This window comes from Artemia sp. Qi Xiang Cuo, chromosome 12, assembly GCF_049724085.1.
Source record: "Artemia sp. Qi Xiang Cuo chromosome 12, ASM4972408v1, whole genome shotgun sequence".
In the NCBI taxonomy this organism is placed as follows: Eukaryota; Metazoa; Arthropoda; class Branchiopoda; order Anostraca; family Artemiidae; genus Artemia; species Artemia sp. Qi Xiang Cuo.
The window spans coordinates 49,174,944-49,202,661 of NC_142805.1; the positions used below are offsets into that span (position 1 = coordinate 49,174,944).

Sequence of the window (27,718 nt, forward strand, 5' to 3'; positions counted from 1 at the left end):
ATACATGGACACAATCCCCCAGATTCCATGGGCAAGGGTTGTAAGTTATGCCCCAGGGCATAATAGGTTTTATCGAACGGGTGGTCCTACAAACTTTGGATTGGATGTAGCTCATTTGATTGGAAGTTGGAAGTTTTAGTGCCCTTTTTAAGAGTAAAAAATGAACGTCAGATATGACCTTTAAATAAACCATCATAGCAAAAAAACATACAACAAGTAACTATTGCTACTACGCATGCTAAGGGTAATTAAGTAAAGCTTTTAAGGAAATATTTCTGTTTGAATTTTCTACGACAACTTCTTAGATACGAAGTGCCTTGGTTTAAAAGAAACAAACAAACCAAATGATAATAATAATAACAATACTAATAATACTAATAATAAATAAATTAATAAATAACACATTATGCCCACATCGCTCTTTACTTAGGCAGAACTATTGAACTGCCTTTGATACTATCATGGGCAGCGCTGCCAAGGTGAAGAGCGTCCCGTGCATAATGTTTTTTTTTCTTCTTCAGCCGTGAACTTTGTATCAAAGAATTTTTCATTGAAACTTCGAAAAGGGCTCATTCCATAGTAAACTGAGAGTGGCTCGCCTTCTTTCTAATAGTTAAAAGTCATTGGAGGGTAACTATCCCCCCCCCCGTTCTCATAATTCCCCCAAACACATCCAATCAAAATTTGGAGATAGCCGTTTTGTTCAGCGTAGTTTATTTCCAGATAGAAAATATGTTTTTGAGAAGGACATTCCCCCACAACCCTCGGGGTAAGGGTTTTAAGTTTTACCCTGAGGGCATATAAGAACGATGTTGGCACAATGTACTGTAAGGAGGCCTTAATTTTGTGTAATTTGGTAACTCAGTTTTAGTAAAGCTTGGAATTCCCTCTTGATTCAATAGATCAGGAATAAAGCGACAATTTCAAATTAGCTTGAATTTGAAAATAGCTTCACTTTGCGTAACTAGTCATAAATCTAGTAGTGACACTTCTTTGTCCAAGAATCGAACGATCTTTGAACCCGTGATAAATATTTGAAGACCTAATTTAGACCAGTTTGGCTATAAAACAAAAAGGAATGCAAGGCCTTGAAAGACTGGAAAAGAAACTACTTTTTAACAAAAAGTGGTTGATTGGCTAAGAGAGAGGGAAGGTCGCTGAACGGATCAAGTAGCAAAAGGAATATAACTTCGGATGAGAGACAAATCAGGGTAGTTTTGCCTCAGAAACAAGGAAGTCTTTTTGGTACTAACAACGAGTAAGTGTTTTACTTTGTAATTAAGGTAGGCTACCACTGTCTGTCTGAATTTCTCTTTGAAGATAAAATTAAAATAAGAAGAAAACCTCTAAAGGATTTCTTTCACATGGAGATAACTTTAATACGTATATAGGAGACCAGAATAACAACTAGTGCTGAAGTCTAACATTTTACTATAAGTTGGTAATTTGGGTTTATAATTTGGTAGTATTTTCACTTAGCCAAGGCTTGAGCCATTTGGACAAAAACAGCATTTTTAAAGTTAGAATAAGCTAAAATAAATTTCTTCCCAGAAATTTAAAACTTGCAGAAGAAACTTTGAATAACCATGGGTTCAAAGAGAGGAAGGAACCTTAACCAAGCAGTCAACGGTAGGAGAGCCTTTTGTGCTTCCCTTTTTCAGCCTAGAGTTCCTAGGAACTTAGCTTGACTTTATAAGGACCTTATATCCAGAAAATTGGAATTATCGGACAACAATATCACTTTCCCCCTTGTGCAGTCTTCAGACGTTTATACGAAGGAGAACCCTGTTCCCTTTTTAATCATTCTTTCAGTTCGTTAAACCCGCACCGACTGTTTATACAATGGTGGCCTCAATGTTTATACAGATAGGTTAGGGAAAAAAGGGGAATAATATTGTCAATTTAAGAATTTCCAGACTTTTATGTCCAGATATATTCAATTGAGAGTTTTCCCTGCTATAGTTAAAGCTTACTAAAGGTCCAAGGAACACAAACCCCTTTTTCAAGAAATAATAAGAGGATCTCTTGGTTTGGGTTAATGTAAATTGGAATAAAATCAAGTACGGTTATTCCAAGCTTGGCTCAGCAATAGTTTGAACTAAAGGATTTTAATACCCCAGAAATCAAGCCTTGACTAGCTATTCAAGTGTAACTCTTTTAATTAGAAACATTCGATAGCCTAGAATTAACTTAATGCTTTTCTTTTCGGTAAACATTTGTGGATTGAACAAGTACACCATAGACATCAGACCTAGAAGAGGTTTAGAAGTATTAAAATAATTAAAATTAGAATATTTTCCCTTTTATCTTCTTTTATAATAAATATCAGTTGCCACTAAATTCTGAGTACCGATTTTTAGCCAAAGCCTCATTTTATAACACGCTACCAAATTTTAGCCCTGATAGTAGGGGCAAGCTTACAGTTCTATGAATTATTTTTTTTTCCTTTACAGCAGGGCACTTCATATGGAAGGGGTCGCCGTAGAAACTCCAAAAGGGGCTCATTCGATTGGAAGTTGAGAGTTCTAGTGCCCTTTTTAATAGCCGAAAGTGATTGGAGGGCAACTAGCCCCCCCCCCGTGCCCATCATTCCCTCAAACACCTCCAATCAAAATTTTGAGATAGGCATTTTGTTCAGCGTAGTTGATTTCCGAATAGAAAATATGTTTTTGAGGAGGACACTCCCCAACAACCCTCAAGGCAAGGGTTTTAAGTTATGCCCTGGGGGCATATAAGGCTTTCATAGAAGGCGTTGTCGTAGAAACTTCAAAACAGGCTCATTCGTTTGGAAATTCGAAGGGCTAGTACCCTTTTTATTAGTCGAAAGTAATTGGAGGGAAAATTGCCCCCCCCTCCACGCCCATCATTCCCCCAAACACATCCAATCAAAATTTTGAGATAGCCATTTTGTTCAGCGTAGTCTATCTCCAGATATAAAATATGTTTTTGAGGAGGACACTCCCCCACAACCTTCGGGGCAAGGGTTTTGAGTTATGCCATGAGGGCATATATGAACGATGTTGGCTCAATTTACTATCTATTATTTTTTTCCTTTAGAGCTGGGCACTTCACATGGAAGGGGTCGTCGTAGAAACTTCAAAAGGGGATCATTCGATTGGAAATTGAGAGTTCTAGTTTCCTTTTCAATAATCGAACGTGATTGGAGCGAAACTAGCCCCCCCCCCTCCCATGACCATCATTCCCCCAAACACATCCAATCAAAATTTTGAGATAGCCATTTTGTTCAACGTAGTTGATTTCCAGATAGAAAGGGTTTTAAGTTATGCCCTGGGGGCATATAAGGTTTTTATAGACGGCATTGCCGTAGAAACTTCAAAAAAGGCTCATTAGATTGGACATTCGAAGGGCTATTGCCCTTTTAGATGGTCGAAAGTGATTTGAGGGCAACCAGCCCCCCCGCCCCACGTCCACCTTTCCCCCACACACACCCAATCAATAGTTTTGGATAGCCATTTGGTGCATCGTAGTTGATTTCCACAGATAAATTATGTTTTTGAGGAGGATACTCCCCCACAACCCTCAGGGAAAGGGTTTTAAGTTATGCCCTGGGGGGATATAAGGATATAAGGTTTTGATAGAAGGTGTTCTCGTAGAAACTTCAAAAAAGGCTCATTCGATTGGGAATTAAAGGGCTAGTCCCCTTTTCAATAGTCGAAAGTGATTGGAGGGCAACTAGCCCTTCCACCCCCCCCCCCCCCCATCATTTCCCCAAACACATCCAATCAAAATTTTGAGATAGCCATTTTGTTCAACGTAGTTGATTTTCTATTAGAAAATATGTTTTTGAGTGGGAGACTCCCCCACAGCCCTCAGGGCAAGGGTTTTAAGTTATGGCCTGGGGGATATAAGGTTTTTAAAGAAGGCGTTGTCGTAGAAACTTCAAAAAAAGCTCATTCGATTGGAAATTCAAAGGGCTAGGCCCTTTTTAATAGTCGAAAGTGATTGTAGGGCAACTACCCCCTCACGCCTATCATTCCCCCAAACACATCCAACAAAAATTTTTAGATAGCCATTTTGTTCAGCGTTGTTGATTTCCAGATAGAAAATATATTTTTAAGGAGGACACTCCTCCACAACCCTTTGGGCAAGGATTATAAGTTATGCCCTGGGGGTATATAAGGTTTTTATTGAAATCTTTGTCGTAGAAACTTTAAAAAGGGCTCTTTCGATTTGAAATTCAAAGGGATAGTACCCTTTTTAATAGTCGACAGTGAATTGAGGGCAACTAACCCCTCTCTCACGCCCATCACTTTCCAAAACACATCCAATCCAAATTTTTAGATAGCCATTTTATTCAACGTAGTTGAAAGTTTTGGAAATTAGGTCTTTAAGGATGACAACCCCTCCCCCCACAGCCCTCAGGGCAAGGGTTGTAAGATATGCCCTGGGGCATATAAAGTTTTTATTGAAACCGTTGTCGTAGAAACTTCAAAAGGGCTCATTCAATTGGAAATTGAAAAGGATAGTGCATTTTTTAATAATTGAAAGTGATTGAATAGCGACTAGCGCCCCTCTCACGCCCATCATTATCCAAATCACATCCAATCAAAATTTTGAGATATCCATTTTGTTCAACATAGTTGAACGTACTGGAAATTAGGTATTTTAGGATGATAACCCCCCTCAGAGCCCTCAGTGCAAGGGTTATAAGTTACTCCCTGGGGGCATATAAGGTTTATATTGAAAGTTGTTGCATAAATCATATGCAGCACGATCGCGCTGCCTAAGTAAAGAACGGGGACACTCGAGAACGAGACAAGAAACGGGGACTAAGTAAAGAGGAGGATACTCTCACACAACCCTCGGGGCAAGGGTTTTAAATTATGCTCTGGGGGCATATAAGAACGATGTTGGCACAATGTATTATTTATTAATTGTTTCCTTTAGAGCATGGCAGTTCGTATCTAAGAAGTTGTCGTAGAAACTTAGTAAATCGCCCATTCAATTGGAAATTGGAGTGGCTTGTACCCTTTTTATTCGAAAGTGATTAGAAGGCGACTAACACCCCTCTCAGGCCCACCGTTTCCCCAAACACATCCAATCAAAATTTTGAGATAGCCATGTTGTTTAACGTAGTTGAAAGTTCTGGAAATTTGGTCTTTGAGGATGACAACCACCCTAATAGACCTTAGGGTAAGGGTTATAATTTATGCCCTGGGAGCATATAAGGTGTTTATAGAAAGCGTTGTCGTTTCCAAAAGGCCTCATTCGATTGGAAATCGAAAGGCTTAGTGCTTTTTAATAGTCGAAAGTGATTGGAAGGTTTGACATTTTTATAGTAAAGATCGAAGTGGGTATAATGTATTATTTTTGGTTATTGTTGTTGTTTAGACCAGGGCACTTCGTATCGAAGGAGCTGTCGTGGGAGCTTCGAAAGGGGCTAATTCGATTGAAAATAGAAAGGGCTGATGCACTTTTTAATAGTCAAAAATGATTTGAGGGCAACTAATCCCACTTCCATTCCCACCCTCCCACGCCAACCCACCCATTTCTGCTCTTAAAATTTAACCAAAACGAAATAGCGTAAGTGTATACAAGCTATCAAATAAAGTAAAAAGATTTTTTTGCGAATAGTATCAAGTTTTCCATTTCAGGTCAACTAGAGGAGGTATGAAACTAAATTAAACAGTACTCTTTGTGTCCAGATTTTTAAAAGGGTGTATGTTGTTAAAAATTGGTGAAAATTTTTCTCCAGCATACAAATAGCAGGCCAAACTATAAAGTCTTGAAAAAACGAAAAGATTTAAACTATTATTTTCTTTTTCCCTGCAAAGAATATATCAATATAAAACGAGCAGAAATTAATTTAAAAAACTTTTTCCACGAAATAATTTTTTCAAAGAAAAGTAAAGAACTCCATTAAACAAAAAATTAGCAAAAATAAAATCAAATAATCTACCAAGCGTGAAACTACTATAAATCAGCATCGATAAATAAATGAAACCCAAAACGAACAGAAATTAAAATAAATAACCGAGTAAAACTCAAGAGGAGCAGAAATTAAAATAAGTTTGGCACAAAACCCCTGTGCCTTCCCAAGACTAGAGCAAAATTTGCACTTTACTGAATAAAATATAAATGACTTTACTTTTTTAGATTTAAAGAATCAAATAATTTTAACATTTTCATTACTAAATATCAGTATATACATATATTAAACTGACAATGCACATTCATTTGTATTTTTTCAGTAAAGTGCAAATTTTGTTCTGGCCTTGGGAAGGCATAGGGGTTTTGCACCCAAATTATGCTAATTTCTGCTCGTTTTGAGTTTGACTCGGTTATTTTATTTTTGCTCATTTTTTGTTTAATGGAGCTCTTTACTTTTCTTTGAAAAACTTATTTTGTGGAAAAAGTTTTTTAAATTAATTACTAGTAATACCAATGCTACTACTATGACTACTATTACAACTATGCCTACGGGTATTAAAAGTAAAGCTTTTAAGGGTATTAAAAAAAGGGTATTAAAGCTTTTAAGACGGATGTTAAACGAAATCGAAACAAACTAAGAGTATGTGGATTTTCAAAAAAGTGACAAAGCAGTATATCATGGAATGGTCTTGGAGGTTAAAGAAGAATTTGTTTATTTGGGTGTTAAGTTTAGTGCATTAAGGGGGATGTCTAGGCATGTAGAAGATTGTAGTTTAAGGGGTAATAGGCTAATAAATATGCTTTTGGGCAGCGATTTAAATCAGCTAGCTGACATGAGGATCCAGAAAAGAATTTTTCGGACAAAAGTAGTTTCTAGTCTACATTGCGGTTCTGAGGCTTGGAGTTTTGCTAAAGCAGCTAAGCTAGAAGTAGTTTAGCTAAGATATTTTAAAAGAATTTTAGGTTTGAATGATTCATTTAGTTCAGTGGTACTGAAAGAGATTTGAGGCTTTTCTCTTTAAGGAGTTTTAGATTGGTTAGAATGGTAACATTCTAGGAGAAGATAATTAGGCTACCTAGAGTTCGGCTTCTTAAGTCATCTTATTTGGAGAGCTTGAAAGACGGTAGACGTGATTCATGGCCAAATCAGGTCAAGAAAATACTGGACCTTTGTGGACTTTCGGAGATGTGGAATGAAGGAAAAGGTCCTATGGGTGAAACCGTGTCAGTATGGAAGGAAGTCCAGCAAACACTGAATGACCAAGAAATCCAAGAGGGGCAAGCACATAAGGACCAATGAATGCCTTTGAGGGTTTACTCTCAAGCCAAAGACTGTTGGGGGTGAGGAGGTTAATTTTAAATTTGAGTTGAATAAAAAGGATTTGAAGAATTTTTTGTTGGTAAGAGGGGATAGTTTGGATTTAGGTGAGAGAAAGAATTTTTTTGGGAAAGTTTACGCTGGCGGCTGGCCCTTACTCTTACCCAATGTGTGGATTTGTTAATGATAGCTTATTTCATTTTGTATCCAAGTGTGAAGAGCTGTCTAAGTTGCGGAATGAATGTTTTGGATGAGTGTTAGGGAGTGAATGCTGGTTAATTGAGCGGATGGCTGAGAGAAACACATGTGCTATTAAACAGTTGCGTAAGTTTCTTTGTTTAGGGATTAGACATAGGGAATTATGATTGAGGCGATAGCCTGTTACTGTTTTTAGGATTTGAATGTTATTATGATTTGTGTGTGTTGGTTAAAATGCCAAACCTTGGTGTATTTCTTTTTTGTCGCTTTGTTGTTCTTATTTCTTTTTTAATTTTTATTATCTAAAGTTGTATTTTGTTCCTGAGCTTTGTTTGTAGACTGTATTATATGTTGCTATGGCACACAAGTTTTTGCAATAAATCTTATCTTACCTTATCTTATCAATCAAGAACGGCTTATATTATTAAGTTGGACCTTTAAGGGAAAGTTGGGGCGGATTTTGAACTAGCCAGAAGGCACTATGTGCATACTATTAATGCTACTGCTATAGTTATTGTAGCAAATGACGCTAAGGGTATTAAGGTGAAACTTTTAGGGGACGTTTAGCGGGAGTTTCAATTAAACGAAATAACTGTATCAGCACCACCCTAAATTCAAAATTAAAAGTTATAGTGCCCTTTTCAAGAGTAAAACAGATCGAAGAGCAATCAGCCCTTCTCTCAAGCCCATTCATTTTCCACAAACTTCTAGTCAAAATTTTGACACAGCCATTTTATTCAGCATAGCATAACGGTCCAGCAACTGTGTATCTAGGAATATTGTATGTCAACCCCCTACAATTATACAATTGGCCCAATATGCTTTAAAACTAAATGTTGTTTTATAACTAAAACAAAAGACCATTTCTTTATGGTTGCCAATAAAACACCTCAACAATACATGGACACAATCCCCCAGATTCCATGGGCAAGGGTTGTAAGTTATGCCCCAGGGCATAAAAGGTTTTTATGGAACGGGTGGTCCTACAAACTTTGGATCGGATGAAGCTCATTTGATTGGAAGCTGGAAGCTTTAGTGCCCTTTTTAAGAATAAAAATGAACGTCAGATATGACCTTTAAATAAACCATCATTGCAAAAAAAACATACAACAAGTAGGCCTAATAATATAAATGAATAAATAAATCTTAAAAGCGAATAATGCATAAACTGAATATGCCAATGAAGCTTAAAACGAAAAAAATATTTTGCTATTGAAGTATAAATGAAACCCAAAACGAACAGAAATTAAATAAACAATCAATATAAGCAAACATACAATAGATACAAATATAACTGAATAAATAAATCTTAAAAAGAGTGAAACTTAAATTGAATATGCAAATCAAGCTTGAAACGAACAAAAATCTCAACAAGCAAGAGTTTCGGTTCCAGCTCCTTCTCTCACTGTAAAAGTCTAAAACCTACTGCGTCATTGGCGCTTTACTGAAAACCAATTTTATGACAAATATTTTCTTTTGTTTTTTATAATAAACATTAAAAATAAACAAAAACATTAAAAATAAACATTAAATATTGAAAATAAACATTAAAATTATAGTAAAATTTTGAACTGATGAGCTTTCAGCAATTAATATCATTATACATTAAATGTTCAGTTTAATTTATTAGCTCTTTCTAAAGTTGATGAAGACGAATATAGTTTCACTGCAAACAAGAGATTGGATACTGCCCCCTTTCTTAACTGTAAATAAAAAACAAAAGCCTACTGCGTCATTGGCGCTTAACTGAAAACGAATTATGTTGCAAATATTTTCTTTTCCAGTTCTTACAGATTGGAAAGAAAAATAAAATTACAGTGAAATAAATTCTTGAACTGATGGATCTTTCAACGATTAATATCATTATACATCAAATATTCAGTTTGATGTTGTTTATACTTTCCAAGACTGTTCAAGACGCATATATTTTTCAGTAAAGTGCCAATGACGCAGTAGGTTTTAGACTTTTACAGTGAGAGAAGGACGCAATACCAAAACTTTTGTTTGTAGTGATTTTTTTTCGTTGCAAGCTTGATTTGCATATTGATTTTAAGTCTCATTTGTTTTAAAATTTATTTATTCATTTACATTAATATCTACTGTATGTTTGTTTGCATTGATTGTTTATTTAATTTCTGTTCGTTTTAAGTTTCATTTTATACATCTATAGCAAAATATTTTTTTCATTTAAAGCTTGATTTTCATATTCAATCAAAGCATTACTCGCTTTAAGACCTACTTATTCATTTATATTATTACTTGTTGTATGTTTTTTGCTATGATTGTTTATTTAATTTCTGTTCGTTTTGGGTTTCATTTATTCTTTAATAGTAATTTCTGGTCGTTTTGACTTTGAATTTTAAAAGGTATTTGTATCTCATGAGCTTAAGTTTAAAATAGCCTTTACTTTTCTTTGAAAAACTTATTTTACAAGCCCTGTTATTTTCAACTTCACTCACCAGACTGTTCCTAAGATACTGCTGTTACACCCTTTTGGCAACCTGCATACATACGGCTTGTTGTGATTCAGTTCACCTTCCCCACTCAAAATTCCTTGAAAAGTTGACCTTCATAGCCTTAGGTATAGTTGAAATAGTAGCCACAATAGTAGTACTGATATTAATAGCAATAGTGTTGAATAGTGGTAGGACTACTAGCAGCAGGAATATTAAAATATTGATTTTTGGTCAGTACACCATCCCTCTCATCCATTCTTGGAAGTTTCAACTTAATAGAATTTGCCATTGCTATGGCATTGCTGACATGTCCTTTTGATAACCTGTTGCAATAGAAGTAGTAGTAGTAGTAGTAGTAAATATAGCAGTAACAGTCAGAGGCGCATCTCCAACATTTTTATTGAGGGACCAGAGGTGTCATGGGCTATATAATAATTTTTTTCTCCACATTAATTGGAGGGGGTTGCCCCCTACCCCCCCCCCCCCAAACGACGCCCCTGGTAACAGTAGTATTAGCACTTTTAGAAGTAGTGTGCACATATTGCTTTGGTAAGATGATCTTCCCCTTTAAGCATTCTCTGAAAGTTCCAACTTAATACCCAAATGAATTCTTGAGATAGGTTATTTTGACAATTTGCATGCACATAGCGTCTTTTGATTTAGTTCAAATTTTCCCTCCGTACCGTAAATGGAGTAGTCTAGTAGTAGTAGTGGTGGTAGTTGTAGTAGTATTGGTAGCACGCAAATATTGCCTTTTTGATCATATCCCTTGTCATTTCCTGAATTTTCCAAATAATATACTCACTTATTCCTGTGTTACACCCTTTTGACAATCTTATACACATAACGTGTTTTGATTTAGTTCAAAACTCACCTCAACATTCTCTGAAAGGCTAACCTGAATGCCTTTTGTCTTCTTGGAAGTAAAGCTCAAACATGCATACCTTTCTCAATAACATATACAATGTATAAATAATGATCAAATTACCTAACTTACAGCCCTTGTCCTGAGGACTTTGGGGGTTTGACATCCCCAAAGACATAATTATTGGACCTTTCAACAAGGCCGAACAAAATAGCTCTGTTAAAATTTCAATCAGATATGTTTTGGGGATTGATAGGCTTTGGGGGGGGCTGATTACCCTCCGTTTATTTTTTTACTCTTAAAAAGGACACTAAAACCTCCAGCTTCCAATCAAATGAGCTCCATCCGATCCAATGTTTGTAGTGTAGGACCACCCGTTCCATAAAAACCTTTTATGCCCAGGGCCATAACTTACAACCGTTTCCCATGGGATCTAGGGGATTGTGTCCACCCTAATAACATTGTTATATGATTTTTGGATTATGGGTAACAAAATGGCTATATCACAGTTTCAATTAAATGCGTTTCAAGAAAAGAGAATGTCGGGAGGAGGAGGGATAGTTGCTCTCTATCATATTTGACTCTTCAAAGAGAACTAGAACTATACATTTCCAATCCAATAAGCCTCTTCTATAGTTCACACGACCGCCCTTTCCATAAAAACCTTATATGCCCCTAGGGCATAACTTACAACCCTTACCCCCAGACTCCGGGGGATTCTGTCAACCCCAAAGGCCTTATTATATGATCTTTGGACTACTTTTGACCAAATACTATCTAAAAATTTCTATTGGACTCATTTGTGAAAAATACAACTTGTGGGATGGCTGCCCTTCGATACTTTGACTCATAAAAAGAGCACTAGAACATCTGATTTCCAATCAAATAAGCCCATTCTGTAGATCTTACGACCACCGTTTCCTTAAAAACTGTATTTACCCCCAGGGCATAACTTACAACCCTTTCCATGAGGGCTGTGGGGGGTTGCCATCCTCACAGACACACTTTCCGGACCTTTCCACTGCGTTAACAAAATGGCTATCTCAAAATTTTGATTGGATGTGTTTGAGGAAATGGTGGGCGTGGGATGGAGGTTAGTTGCCTTCCAATCCCTTTTGACTATTAAAAAGGGCACTAGCCCTTTCAATTTCCATATAATGAGTCCTTTTCGACGTTTCTACGACAAACTCCTTCAATACGAAGTGCCCTGATCTAAAATAAACAAATATATATATATATATATATATATATATGTGTGTGTGTGTGTATACAGAAAATGATCCAGTCAAGATCAGAAATAATTCCAAATTTATATCAAAGTCCGAATTTTCGCTCTTTACTTTACCACATCGCTCTTTACTTAGGCAGCGCTATTGCCCTGCCTATGACGTGAACGGGACGAAAAATCATTGTGCACTCGGCACTAATATGAAAAAAACAAATAGAATAGAATAAAATATGATTTATTGGCTAAAATAGCACAAAAGCTAGCATAAGCACGTCAAAATTATCATAACAAAACAAATGTTATGGGATAAACATAAAAAAAAAAAAAAATCAATAATTAAACAGATGTTAGGGGATAAACAAAAAGCAAAAGTCATATCAATTATTAAAATGGGAAACAAAATAGGGGATAAAAGAGCTTCTGCGTCTAGCGGTCGTCATTTTGAGATTCAAGTCCAGTTGGGTATTCGGAGCTCTACAAGCTTCGAGTCTTGCATTAGGAAGGGTGGGGGGGTTTTCTTTAAAAGGAGGAAAAAAATGTCGATGATAGTCACAACTAAAGCACTTCTGACCGAAGTTCAGGGTAAGGAAATGACGTCGTGATTCCAATGTAATAAATTCAAGTCTAGCCAAACCTTCATCGTATGTAGTATAGGCCGTCCCCAGAATAATTTTTATTGCCCTTTTTTGAATACTTTCAATTTTAGAACATTGGTCTTTGGTCAACCCAGGGTGCCAGACAGGACAAGCATATTCCACACAGGGCCTTATATAAGACAAATAAATTATTTTAAGGTTTTGGATTGATATGGAGAACCGTTTGAGAAGAGAGAAAGATTTAGGGAGAAAACTACCTGATTTAATTAAATAGCAAATGCGAAAGCTCCGTTTGGGGTCGTTGCACAACTGCGCACCGAGCAGTTTAACCGTATGTCTATTCGGTAAGCAAAGGATTTTACTCATCTGGGGCATATTTAAAAATAAAAAAATAACATGAAACTGCTTCTGGGCATGCTTGAGTTGAGTTTAACATTGTCAAGATCATTCTTCAAATTGTTAATTAGTGAATCGAGTGTAACATTCAAAGTATTAGATGTTTGACAAAGGTTCAGTAATGTCAAATCATCCGCAAATTTAAAAGAGTTGTCAAAACTTGGTAAAACATTATTAAAAACTATTAAAAATGCTAAAGGACCTAACTTAGTCCCTTGAGGTGCTCCACAGGAAATTGAGGAAAAACCTGATGAATCCCCGTTAGGAAGGACTACACATTGCTCACGGTCAGACAAAAATGTAGCTAACTTACATAAAACCGAGTCTCTTACTCCTAAGGCCCTTGCATTATCTAAAAATGTCCGATGATCCAAATTGTTGTAGGCTTTGCTAATATCAGCAAAAACAGCCTCAACGTAGGAACTATTCAACTCAAGATGTTTGAAAATAGTATCAAGTATATAATATGTGGTGCTATGATTCGGCCTAAAGCCAAACTGATTTAGGTTGATTTTATCATGAATATCGTCAAAAAGGAAATGGTAAATAAAACTTTCAAAGATTTTAGGCAAAATGGGGGTTTTTGATATTGGTCTTAAGTCAGAGGGAACTTTCGGGGCCTTAGTTTTTTGTATAGGAGATATAATGGCTCGTTTAAAGCACACTGGAAAAATACCATCTACAAAACATTGGTTAAAAATAGCAGTTAGAGGTACACTCTAATACTGGGCCCATTCCACAATCAGTTTGGTAGGGCTATCACCTGGGTATACTGACTTATTTGTGTCAAGAGTTTCGAGTTTAAGTTGAGTCTGATGAATTTCAATCACAGGAATGTCACTCACTGCACTGTTGACCGGCATATGCTGCAGTGGCGGGTGAATTTTACAAATGGAAGCAAAATGATCATTTATGACATCCGCACCCACTGGGTCACCATTACTGTCCAGTATGAAAAATTTTGAAGAGACCTTTCCCATCAGATCTTGGACACTTTTGTGGAATTTCTTAGGGTCTGAATACAATAACTTATTGAGCACGTGCGCACCATGCTCCTTTCTTGGTTTACGGATTTCGCTAACAACGATGTTTCTAAGCTTTCGAATTTCTTGGAAAAATCCTTCCTTAAAGAAATCCTTCCTTCCTTAATGTGACAATTTAATTCCCATTTGACGGAGGTTTATATAGTCTTTGGAAGTAGTTAATTTCTAAGACTAAAATAAAGACTAAAGTCTTTTGAATAGTATGTAAAAAACAAAAAACGGAACTTCTTTGAAATTAACATAATATAGTCTTTTGTGCGATATGACTTGGTGTAGGAATACACGTAAAGCTGAAAAACTAAGTTATGAGTGTTTAAGAAGTGTACGAAAATTAAAAAACAAAGTTAATGAGCAATACAAGAAAAAATAAATCGTTCGAAATTAATTAAATAGAATCTTTAGACTAATAAGGCTTGGTGTAGGATTCCGCGTAAAGCTAGAAAACTAAGTTAGTACTGTTAAAAGAGTGTACGGAAATGTAAGAAACAAGGTTAATGAGCAGAATCTAAAAGATATCATCGTACTAAGCAATTTTTTTCCTACAGAAACCCCAGCGAATGTCTCTATAATTACCATACTCATTCTTATCATATTTCTTACAGAAGGGTTTAATTAGAGTTTTCTTTAAACATAGAGGCTTAAAGACGCATTGCTCTCCCTTTACAAGGCCACCAGTAATTTGTTGACCTTGATTCTGTGGAAGCTGAGCCCCTTCTAAGCATACCTGGTAATTTCCACTGTTTTCAAGTTATTTTTCTGTTAGATGTCATGCAACTATTAATTAGTCCCTATGTATTTCGCGGTGTTCGTAACTATAGGCTGCGATAGAGATGCTTTGATGAAGATCCATGTATATTGCTGAAGCTCTTTTGATGCCTGGCCCACAGATACCAAACTGAATATCTTCCGTTCTGTTTCAACATATTATGTAGAGTACGGTCCATCAGACTCATAATGGAAGTTGAGAGCGTACAAGACTTAAGATGTTTTAGTTACTTCTTTTGAAGTATTTTCTGCTATTAAGTTAGAGTATTACATTGAAATAAGCCATGTTAATGGCTCTATTTGTTAAATCTAATTGAAAGTCAAAATTTCGTATTTTTTCTGGAATGTCACCTTCAAATTTAATTAAATACATTCTAAGACTAGACTGGCTATACATGACGTGTGAAGCAAAGAAAAAAATAAATGAAAAGTAAAATCAAATAGGCGATAAAAACGAGGGTAGTGTTAGCCGGTGGAAAAATATGAAACGAAAGTAAGCAGATAATTCGACAAGGACATCCGCCAAGTCATATTCAGTGCTTAGAAAAAAATAAAACAAACAAAAATCTAACCTTTTGAAGTAAACCTCACAAGAGCAGAATTAACACTAAATCAAACAGGGCAGAAAAAATGAAAGACGATTCACCAATCGTACTGTAGAAAAATTCATTTATTGCTATAATCTATATAGATATATATGTAATAGATTTATAGATTAATGAATTTATTGCTAAGCAAAGAATTTTAGTGTTAATTCTGCTCTTGTGAGGTTCACTTCAAAAGGTTAGATTTTTTCTGAGCACTGAAGACGACTTGGTGGAGGTCCTTGTCAAAATATCTGCTTATTTTCGTTTCATTTTTTTCACTGGCTGAAACTACCCTCATTTTTCTCACCTATTTGATTTTATTTTTCATTCATTATTTTTTTTCTTCCTTGCTTCATACGTCAAATTCAATTACAAATTCCAGATGGAAAAGGAATAGGTTTTAATTGTTTACGATGGTTATTAGTATGCCTTGGCGACATCTTGATTATTTTATAAAGCTAAATATTTGAACAAAACTAATGCGGCTTCATTGAATTAATTTAGTGATCCTAAGTGGATTATTCCTTTACTGCTTGATTTTGACGATAAGATATTACATTTGATCCATGCTTAGCCTGCTATAAAGTAAGCATTTTATTCTGTTAGTGTTTTCTTTTATTTTTATAGAAATAGGCTAACATGGAGTTATAGCGGCATCAGGAGCTATAGGCTAGCGACAATATCCTGGGGTATCAGTGGGGGGGGGGGGGTGTGTGCACTGTCAGAAAAGCAACCATGTTATATGGAAAGAGTATAGGCTAATTTAAGGATCCTATCTAAAGGTAGCCTAGCTTACTACTCTTCATGTTTTAATTCATTTCCTTCAAAAGAGAACTGCTTCTAGATTGTTACAAGCTCCATTCAGGTAGAAAAGGTAAACTACAGCTTTTCAGACACTAGCCTACTTTCTTATATGTTTAGAGTAAACTGGCTAGGCCTGGTCACAGTGGCACCAACTGACTTCCTCTATATTCTAGAAATACCTTTTTTTTTGGTATATTCAATGAAAAATAGCCTAATTTTTGGTAAATTTGCAGGTGGCACAATAATTTAGCTATAATACATAATACAATAATAGCTTCTGTTGCAAATTGCATCTTGAGCATCTAAAGGTATTTCATTTTGTAACCACACAAAGAAGTTATCAACACTAGTTAACTTAGGCGTATAAGTTGTTCAGGAGTAATATAGGTAAAATTCTAGTTTAGCTACTTTTGGCTATTTTGGAAAGGGGTTAGGTTATAAAAATGAAACTCAGTGATGGATCCACAGACTAAAGTATGTCCTGGGAAGGTATTTTGAAATACCTACCTCCACTCCTTCTTCCTCTAGAAGGTCCTGAAATATGCCTACATGACAGGTCTATAGGTTACCTATTGAAATTTTGACAAAACAACACTTACCTTAATTCTCAGTTATCAGGCTCTTCTTTTGTAGCTTTAACTTTGGTGTCGCAATTCCTACTTTATAAGCAGAATTTTCAGTAATAGTAATGTTTTTTTTTTAATTTAGGAAATGCATTCATATCTTCAAAATTAGTATAGATGGGATTAATCAAAGTTGTGCAGCAGATAATAATATTGTTGTATATTATTCAAGAGAAACATCTATTTTGCAAGGTTTCAGTTTTATAACACACATATTTTTAAAGGTCATCAAAGGCCAGGACCCTCTAGAGAGAGAAGGAGTGGGGATAGTACTTTGGTGTGCATGTAACTGAACCCCCAAGCAACTGAACCCCCCTGTAACTAAACCCCTCTATAACCAAACCACTGTGCAACTGAACCTCCATATAACCCCGAGTCAAACTTCCGAAACCCCCAAACCTATGACTTCTGAAAATCCAAACCTATATGGTGTGCATCCCCTCCAGTTTGGTATATGGGTGCAAAACCTGGCTGCTAAAGGCAGAAGAAGAATGATGGCTTGTCATATTTGATCAAAAATTCCTAAGAGCCATTTGCTCCTGGAAACTTACCCAAAGGATGAGCAACAACCATTTAATGCAAATGTACAATTTGAAGCCTTCATTATTTCCTATTGTAAAGAGTAGAATGCTCTAGTGGTTTGGGCACATTATTGTGGTGCCCAAACAAGTACCTGAACCACCAGTCCATTGAATTTATACCCCCCCCCCATCCCAGTGGAAGAAACAACAATGATACCATCTAAATCATGGTATGCCACAGTCAAGAAAAACCTGGAGTCTCTAGGAGGATGCTAGAAATGCAAACATAAATGGGACAAATCCTGGCTGGAAATTGCTCATCCTTGATAAGAAGATCAAAGAGAGTGACAGAATGGGGTCCAACACATCCATCATGCTGAGCTGGGCTGAACAGCCTGTGTTTTCAACTCAAGCAAGGATAGGGGGTTTGAACCCCCTCCCAAAATATTTTTTTGACTCGTAAAAGCATAACAGAAATGGATATAAACAAATTTTGTATGCGTTTTTTGGTGTTTTTTTTGTGTACCCCCCCCCCCCCAAAAAAAAAAATATTTGAGTAAAACCCCATCCAAAAAAAAACCTTTCATATCCCATCAAAGCAATTCCATTGCTGCATTTGGTATTTCATCTTGAGCAATGCATGACTATTCTGGGACTAAAAGCTGATTCAGGAGTTCAAAGTTGAAAAGCCATGAAAGTTGTGAAAATGAGCTATTTTTAGATTAATCTTATATTCCGACAATATTGGATACACAGTTAGAGAGTCTGGAATTTGAGAATATAGAAGATGGATCAAATGATTTTAGCAAAACAGTTGGCAAAGTAGCATCAGTTTTCTTAGGAAGGAAAGTTTGAAAAACAGCCAGAGAAGTGTTAGAAAAAAAGCTTTGAGCTTGGTTGAGGGTTTTGTGTAAGACATTCTGAAGTGATTGGTCTTATGAGAACCAGAGAAAAGTAAGGGGAGATGGCATAGACTATTTATTAAGGAGATACAAAATGGAATATATGCACTAGTTTATGGATAATTCCATCCTTGCTGCAAATTTCCCCCAGGAAATTTCTTGCAGATGATTCTGCCTGAAAAGTTCATGATAAATAATTCATGGCCCCCCTCCAATGGAAAACTTCCCCAGAGACAATTTCTTGTGGTGATAATTCCCTTTTGAGAATTTCTCCTGCGGAAGTCCCCTTTCATGGAAAAATCCACAAGAAAATTCCAACCCCACTGAAAATTTCTCTCTGACAGTTCCCCCAAAAAATCTCCACATGTAAAATTAAATTGCTAAAGAGAAAGTAAGATAAATAAAATGAACTTTGGATGGGAATCCTGGGGAATTCCCCCCTTCCCCCCATGTACAATTTTTCCTTGTATGCTCACACCAAGAAACTTGCCTCCCAACAGAAAATTCTCCCAGCAGACCCCCCCCCCAAAAAAAAAATGTCTGTATACTTCCCAGTAACAAATACTATATGTGAACAATGGGGAAATTTAATAACTTACAGCCCTTTCCCTGGGGGCTGTGGAGGGAGGGTTGCATCATGCCCAAAGACATTGATATTGGACCTTTCAATTATGCTTAACAAAATGGCTATCTAAAAATTTTGATCAACAAACTTTGAAGGAAAAGGGCATTTGAGGGGGACTAGCTTCCCTCCAATCTTTTTGGTCATTTGAAAGGGCACTAGAACTTTTAATTGAGCCCTCTCCCAATCTTTCTTAACCATTAGTTCAATACAATCACCTCTGGAAAGAATAAAAAGCAAACACAGAAATAAACATGCATTCATGATCTTTCTTCTGGCAAAAAATACAACATTCAACTTTTGCAGATGGGAGCTTGAAACATGTACAGTAGGATTCTCTGATATGTTGAATCTGAAGGTGTGATTTTTAGTAAAATTCCATGGATTTTTTGGAGTACCCCCCCCCCTCCCCCTTTTCAAAACTAAGGCAAACTTTCTCAGTCTATTAGATTTTGACGGGTAACATCAAATTTAATGAATCTTACATATTTGGAATCAGCATGAAAAGCTAATTGTTTTGATGTATCTATTGTTATCAAAATTCCTTTTTTTAGAGGTTTGGTTATTTTTGGGCCGAGTTGCTTCTTACTTACAGTTTGTTACCACGAACTGTTTGAATTAACGAAAGCATAAGAACCTTGATAACATTAAATCAAAGAATCAGCTTTTTATGATGATTAGAAATATGTTTTTGTTTTGAGTTTGATGTTAAATATCCCAAGTTATTAGTTCATAAGAAAGTTTGCATAGTTATAGAAAAAGAAGGAAAATACATTAAAAAGGGGACAGTCCCGATAAAAATACGCTGTCGAATTTAGCATGCATGGCTACCAGGGTCGTTACTAGCCAAAATGTGTTTTTTTTGGGCAGGGGGAGAGGAATTTTACCGACTGGCTAGTAATTTCTGCTGACTGTTTTTTTTTATCAATAATCAGCATGGTAAAACCGCTGCAATTACCGACCAAGATTGAGATTTTGAAAAATGTCATGTCACTATTTTCATGCTTTTTATTTTACCAAATGGAAAATTGTGGCACCATCTGTAAAATCATGGCAAAAGTCAGTAAAGCTGCTGCATTTACCAACCAAGTTCAAAATTTCGGTAGGTGACGTGTCAGTATTTTCTTGATCTTTATTTACACGATTTGCTATACGAATTTATTTACAAATCATTACACGATTTCACCAACTCATATTTTTTACCAAGTGCTGAAAAACATTGGGAGGGGGCGTCCACTTCCCCTCCCCCATATGTGACGGCCCTGATGAGTACACACAAACTGATATCTGAGGCCACTATAATCATAAATGTTTGATTTTGTATTTTCCCCCAGAACGGATATGTGTTTTTTGTGTTTTATTATTATTTGTTTATTTTTTTTTTTTACAAGGAGTAATTTTATTGGTCTAGATGTTCAGTTTGGAAAAAGCTCTAACACTTTATACTTATATAGTATAGAGCCATCAAATATATCGGTTTTTAGTATTTAAAATTGAATTGAAAATAATAAAATATCAATATTACTCTGTAACATTCAACACCTTCAGCCTTTCTCAAAGAGGCTCAGTACTAGAAATCCTTATTTGAGTTTTTAAATCTTAATTTCAGTGCTTTACTTTGAACAAAATACTTTGAAAATGCTTTCTTTTTATAAATGCAGAGTCTGAAGGCGTTAAATATATCAGTGTTTCATAACCAAGTTAAAAAAATGTTTGTCTCTAAGCTTTGCTACCCATCAAAAACCAAACAGAGAGCATTTAATTATTGACCGTTTTTCTGCATTAGCAAAAGCATTGTGCTCATAAAACTTTATTGTTTTATGAAATGTAATTAAATAATGAAAAATATTGTTAAGCTAAAAGTAAGGAGCATCTTTAAAACTTCAAACGAAGCGAAATTGTTCTATATTTAAGGGGGACTGCCCCTTCCTCAACTGCTCGCTCATTAAGCTAAAATTTTTAGTGCTTTAAGAAACCTTCTTTTTCCCATTCAATTGGTCGTGTGCTTCGGTAAATGTTCTTAAAGAATTAGGTCAAAAGGTCAAACTTCAGAGTAAAGATCAAGGAGTTAAGGAAGACAGAGCCCCCCTTATATACAGGATAATTTCTGTTCAAATAGGTTTAAAAGCTGCTCCTTACTTTGAGTTGATAAAATTAGTTTTAAATTTAATTTCTGATTATTTTCCAAATCGTGCTCAGGCCTAACCAAGATATAATGTGGGGTACTTGCCCCTTAAACGCCTGGTGTATTCCGGTTAAAAAATATATCCATAATTAAAAATTCATTAGTACCGCCCTACTTTTTCATTTTTTTCTCTCCTTAAGAATTAAAATTTTAGGTTGCAATTTAAAGTTTTGACACAATTCGAATATGCTTTGAAAATTTGCGACGAATAATATTTTTGTTCAATAAGTCCTTTTTAATATTTCTGCTGCAGAATTTTGGCTCGACGAGGGGGGGGTTTATTGTTCATTAATTAAAAAAAAAACATTCCAAAAAAGAAGTTTTTCAAAGAAAAGTAAATAAAGGCCATTTTAAACTTGAGATCAGCAGATAGAAATACGTGTTAAAACTCAAAACCAACCAGAAGTTACTATGAAAGAATAGACAAAACCCAAAATGAACAGAAATTAAATAAACAATCATAGCAAAAAAACATACAACAGGTACTAATATAAATGAATAAATAAATCTTAAAACGTGTAAGGCTTAAATTGAATACGCAAATCAAGCTTAAAACGAAAAAAATATTTTGCTATTGAAGAATAAATGAAACCCAAAACGAACAGAAATTAATTAAACAATCAATGCGAACAAACATACAATAGATACTAATATGAATTATTTGAAAAAAAACTATTTTTTCTAAAGAGTTAAAGAGGCTGAGTCACAAGTTTGAACCTTAAAACGTACAGGGATTAGAAGGTGAAGTTGGGGGGCTGCCGCCCCCCAAACCCCCGCTTCCGTATATGAAAGGGGCTGTGCCCTCCTCAACGCCTCGCTCTTTACGCTAAAGTTTTTATTGTTTAAAAAAAAGAGTTTTGAGAAAGTCAAACTTTAGCGTAATGAGCGAGGCGTTGAGGGAGCACAGCCCCTTTCATATACGGAAGCGGGGGTTGGGGGGGCGGCAGCCCCCCAACAGCACCTTCTAATCCCTGTACGTTTTAAGGTTCGAACTTGTGACTCAGCCTCTTTAACTCTTTAGAAAACGTAGTTTTTTTCAAATAATTTTTGCACGTTTTTTTACATTTTATTACTTATTATTGCTTGACTAACTGTTAGCTGATCTTTTCAGGTGTTAATGAGGGGGGGCTGCTACCTCCCGTACCCTCCGCTTTTGAAGATTCTTGTATTAATACTTTTAATTCCTGAATACTCAAATCAAATGCACAGTCAGATTTTCTTTTTTCAACTTTTCTTCGAGCATGCGGGTATACGGCATGTTATCAAAGCAGTGGAGACTTACCTGTAACCTGAAGGCCGACTGTAATATTCTTCTGGAGACGCCTGTTGAGCCGAAGGATTTAATAGATTGGATTTAAAAAAGAAACTTAGTTTCTTTTTTAGACTTTAAATTCAGTATATAAAAAATTTCCTATGACAGGGAATCGAACCCGGATCTTCCGCCTGACAGTCAGGAACAGCGACCATTGTACCACAGAGACACTTGTTATATTATTTTAGTCTCTCGTATGTATTTTTGACGCAAGCAAATACCCACAAAACTTGATATTTGGTTTTTGGAAAATAGAGAAGGAAGGATCAGACTGAGCTGAAATTTTGTGGATAAGCTCCCAGGCCCCAGGAAAGCTTATCCTCTAGATTTCAGCCCGATCGGACAACGTTAAAGGGGGGCTGTGGTGGGAAAAATTAACATGGGCTCTTATAGGAAAACGAGGTTTTTCGTAAATGTAAATTCGGGGGATAATTTTGTTGGTCGGAAAATATCAAAAAGCCCTAACAGGTCGAATTCCACTTCGAATGAGTCCTCATTCACCCGGATCCGTTGCCAACTGTGGCCTGTAGGCGTGGCTGATGAAAAAAAGAAGAGAAATGAACTTTAAGTGGCTATATTTGTTTTTTTGGAAAACAGGGAAGGAGTAATTGGATTGAGCTGAAATTTCGAAGATAAGCTCCCGGGCCCTAGGAAAGCTCAACCTCTAAATTTCAGCCCAATCGGACAACGTTAAAGGGGGGCTGTGGTCGGAGGGTCGAAACTTCCGGCCCACTTTTACCCATGAAGATAAAGTCGGAAGGGGTGAAATTTTGCACGTTTCTTAGTTGGAGCTTGGGCTACAAAATGCGATCACCGCTGTCTCTCTGCGACCGCTAGGACCGGAAATCGCTTAACATTGTGGTGGGTCGCCTCTTTAAAGAGGCACAAGTGTGCCTCCTTGATGAATTAATAAATCTTAAAACGAGTGAAACTTAAATTGAATATGCAAATCAAGCTTGAAATGAACAAAAATCACTACAAACAAGAGTTTTGGTATTGCCTTCTTCTCTCACTGTAAAAGTCTAAAACTTACTGCGTCACTGGCGCTTTACTGGAAACGAATTGTATTACAAATATTTTTTTTGTACTTAATATTGAAAATAAACATTAAATAACAGTAAAATTTTGAACTGATGAGCTTTCAGCAATTAATATCATTATACATCAAACATTCAGTTTAATTTATTTGTTCTTTCTAAAATTGTTCAAGATGAATATAGTTTCACTACAAACAAGAGTTTGGATAGTGCCCTCTTCCTTAACTGTGAAAACCTAAGGCCTACTGAATCATTGGAGCTTCACTGAAAACGAGTTATATTACAAATATTTACTTTTCCAGTTCTTAAAGCATTGAAAATGAAAATAAAATAGCAGTGAAATAAAATCTTGAACTGATTGAACTTAAAATTTTGAATCAGGGAACAGGGTCTCTTTAATTCATGAGTATCTTTCAACAATTAATATCATTATATATCAAATATTCTATTTGATTTTGTTTATACTTTCCAAGACTGTTCAAGACACATATATAATACAACAACAGTAAAGCGCCAATGACGCAGTAGGTTTTAGACTTTTACAGTGAGAGAAGGAGGCAATACCCAAACTCTTGTTTGTAGTGATTTTTGTTCGTTTCAAGCTTGATTTGCATATTCAATTTAAGTTTCACTCGTTTTAAAATGTATTTATTCAGTTATATTATTATCTATTGTATGTTTGTTTATATTGATTGTTCATTTGATTTCTGTTCGTTTTATGTTTCATTTATACTTCAATAGCAAATTTTTTTTTCGTTTTAAACTTGATTTGCATGTTCAATTTAAGCATTATTCGCTTTTAAAATTTATTTATTCATTTATATTATTAGTTGTTGTATGTTTTTTTTGCAATGATTGTTTATTTAATTTCTGTTCGTTTAGGGTTTCATTTATTCTTTAATAGTAACTTCTGGTCGTTTTGAGTTTGAATTTTAACAGGTATTTGTATCTGCTGATCTTAAGATTAAAATGGCCTCTACTTTTCTTCGAAAGACTTCTTTTTCCGAATTTTTTTTTTATTAATTTTTGTTCGTTTTTTATTGCAAAAAGTTTCAAGTTTTTAAAAATTCCTTATTTAAAAATCAAATTTTTTTTTCAATATCAAATGTTCACCAAAGTATCAAAAATATTATCAAAGTAACAATATCAAAGTAGAAAAAGGGTTTGTGTCAACCTCGGAGTTTTTATTATCTGATGTTTGAACTATTTTTAACTACATGGCTATGTCAAAATTTTTATCGGATGGGTTTGGGGAAAAAAGAGCGTGGGGGGGGGGGGTAATTGCCCAACGATCTCTTTTGACAATTTAAAAGTGAACCAAAACTTTCCATTTTCAATCACATTTGCCCTCTCTGAAGTTTATATGAGCATCCCTTCTACAAGAACCATATATACCCCTAGGGCATAACTTACAACGCCTGTCCCTGGGTCCTGGGGGGTTGTGTCGACATCGAGTTTTAATATCTAATGTTTGAACTATTTTTAACAAAATAGTCACTTCAAAATTTTTATCAGATGGGTTTGGGGAGAAAGGCTTGGAGGGGGAAGGGTTAGTTGCCCTCCGATCTCTTTTGACTCTGAGAGAGTGAACTAAAACTTTCAATTTCCAATCAAATGAGCCCTCTGAAGTTTATATGAGCATCGCTTTAATAAGAACCATATACGCCCCCAGGGCATAACTTACCACGCCTATCCCCCAGGCCATGGGGGTTGTGTTGATACTGCAGTTTTGTTATTTGACTTTTGAACTATTTAAAAAAATGGCTATCTGAAAATTTTTATCGGATGAGCTTGGGGAAAAGGGTGTGTGGGGTCTAGCTGCCTTCCGATCACTTTTGACTCTTAAAAAGGGCACTAGAACTCTCGATTTCCAATCGGATGAACCCGCTCCGAAGTTTCTGTGACGACTCCTTCCATATGAAGTTCCTACCTTTGAACTATTTTTAACAAAATGGCTATCTCAAATTTTTCATCGGATGGGTCGGGGGAAAAAAGGGCGTGGGGGGGGCTAGTTGCCCTCGGATCTCTTTGACTTTTAAAAAGTGAACTCGAACTTCAATTTCCAATCAAATGAGTCCTCTCTGAAGTTTATCCGAGCATCCCTTTGATAAAAACCATATATACCCCAAGGGCATAACTTACAGCGCCTGCCCCGGGTCCTGGGGGGGGGGGCTGTGGCGACACCTGAGTTTTTTTATCTGGATTTTCAACTATTTTTAATAGAATGGCTATCTCAAAATTTTTATCGGATGCATTTGGGGAAAAGGGGCGTGGGGTGGGAGCTAGTTCCCCTCCAATCCCTTTTGACTCTCAAGAACTGAACTAGAACTTTCAATTTCCAATCAAATGAGCCGTCTCTGAAGTTTTTTCGAATTTTCCATCCATAAGAACCATATAGGCCCCTAGGGCATAACTTACAAGGCCTGCTCTCGGGCCCTGGGGGTTTATGTTGACCCCGGAGTTTTCGTTATGTGATCTTTGAACTTTAAAAACATGGTTATCTCAAATTCTTATCGTATGTATTTGGGGAAAAAAGGACGTGGGGGGACTAGTTGCCCTCCGATCTCTTTTGACTCCCTTCCATAAGAACCATGTATGCCCCCATGGCATAACTTACGACGCCTGCCCCCGGGCCCTGGGGGGTTGTGTTGACACCGGAGTTTTGTTATATGATCTTTTAACTATTTTTAATAAGTCTGCGATCTTAAAATTTTTATCGGATGCATTTTGGAAAAAAGGGCATGGGGGGTGGTTACTCTCCGATCTCTTTTGAATCTTAAAAACTGAACTAGAACTTTCAATGTCCAATCAAATGAGCCCTCTCTGAAGTTTAAACGAGCATTCCTTTCACAAGAACCATATATGACCTCAGGGCATAACTTACAACGCCTGCAACCGGGCCTTGGGAGGCTGTGTCAACACCGTAGTTTTTGTTATACGATCTTTGAATTATTTTAAAAAAATGGCTATCTCAAAATTTTTATCGGATGTATTTGGGAAAAAAGTGTTGTAGGGGGGGGTGGCTAGTTGCCCTCCGATCACTTTTGACTCTTAAAAAGGGCACTAGAACTCTCGATTTCCAATTGGATGAACCCGTTCCGAAGTTTCTGCGACGACTCCTTCCATATGAAGTGCCTATGGGGAAAAAATAACAAATAAATAAATAATAAAACATTGAAGGCGTATGACCTTTACTGTAGGCAACGCTTATAGCTTTGCCTCTGATATGAATAGAAGTTCTGCGTGACTTTTGATCTTCTATGTGGCTGAACCCATCATAGCTTCTAGAATAGGATTTTCTGATCAATAAATACATTATATACGTATATTTAAATAAATTGAAATATTTGATCTAAATAGAAAAAGAGAAATATTACCATTTAAAGTTGATGAAAACAAAATTACTAGTAGCATTTGCCACCCTTAAAGAAGTTTCCTGTCAGGCCTCATGATAGACCGCCTCGCCTTTTCCACCTCTGTGCTGGTAGGCCTAGGCATGGAAATGTAATATTTTATGCTACAGAGAGAAATATCTTAATTAATTTCTATTCCCCCCTTCCTCTTTCTACATTTACCTGAAGACTCATGGAGAGCTAGCAGTTTGGGCATTAAAATGTGCTATTTTAGGCATCAGCCCCTCCCACGCGTACACAATGACTCACCCTCTCCCCTTCACGATAGCTGATACGCAATTACACATTACCGAATGTAATTTCATAAAAAATAAAGTTAATTAACTTCGTTAAATCCAGTACTGCTATAATGTGAAATTACTTCCTCTGCAACTGGGAAGCATAAAACATAGTTTTTGTTAGCGCTTTACTGAAAAGTTGTGACATTAGTAACTTTCATTATACAATTAAAATTATCTTAAAAACATAAGCGTAAAACTACATATTTTTTAATAACCGTGAAGTAATTGAACAACATACAGAAATATTGGATTGATTTATCAAGCAGGATTTCGCTCTCACCAGCTATAGTACCAATAGTGGGTAATATACAGTCTTAAATTGTAAAAAATATGCTTTAGTATCACTTAAAATGAAGATCAAATATGACATAATATGAACTCCGGAAATCTGATTATTTGTCTCTATACAAGAGTGAATTTCAAGCTATGACGCAAAATCTAAAGCTAGTCTATAGTCCCAATACTATCAAGATGGCCTTAATTTGAACTTGTGTACAAACTAATCATGACATGTCCTTTTAAGAACCAAAACGAGATACCAAATTAAACATAAAAAAAATAAAGAAAATCCTAAAATGGATTATTGTTTTATCTTAAAAGGGATTGATCCTAAAAGGGATTGATAATATTTTGATTCTATAAAAGGTGTCCATGATTGGTTTGCTTTTACTGTA

The 27,718-nt window shown here is 36.0% G+C and overlaps 1 protein-coding gene across 1 annotated transcript in view; it reads left to right on the forward strand.

Moving 5' to 3' along the window:
- The first annotated feature begins 15,845 nt into the window (after positions 1-15,845).
- Positions 15,846-27,718, forward strand: part of Ypel (Yippee-like) — an 87,312-nt gene continuing 75,439 nt past the window's right edge. The window contains exon 1 of the mRNA XM_089098300.1: positions 15,846-15,929. The gene's annotated coding sequence lies outside the window, so the exon portion shown is untranslated. The remainder of the gene's footprint in view (positions 15,930-27,718) is intronic.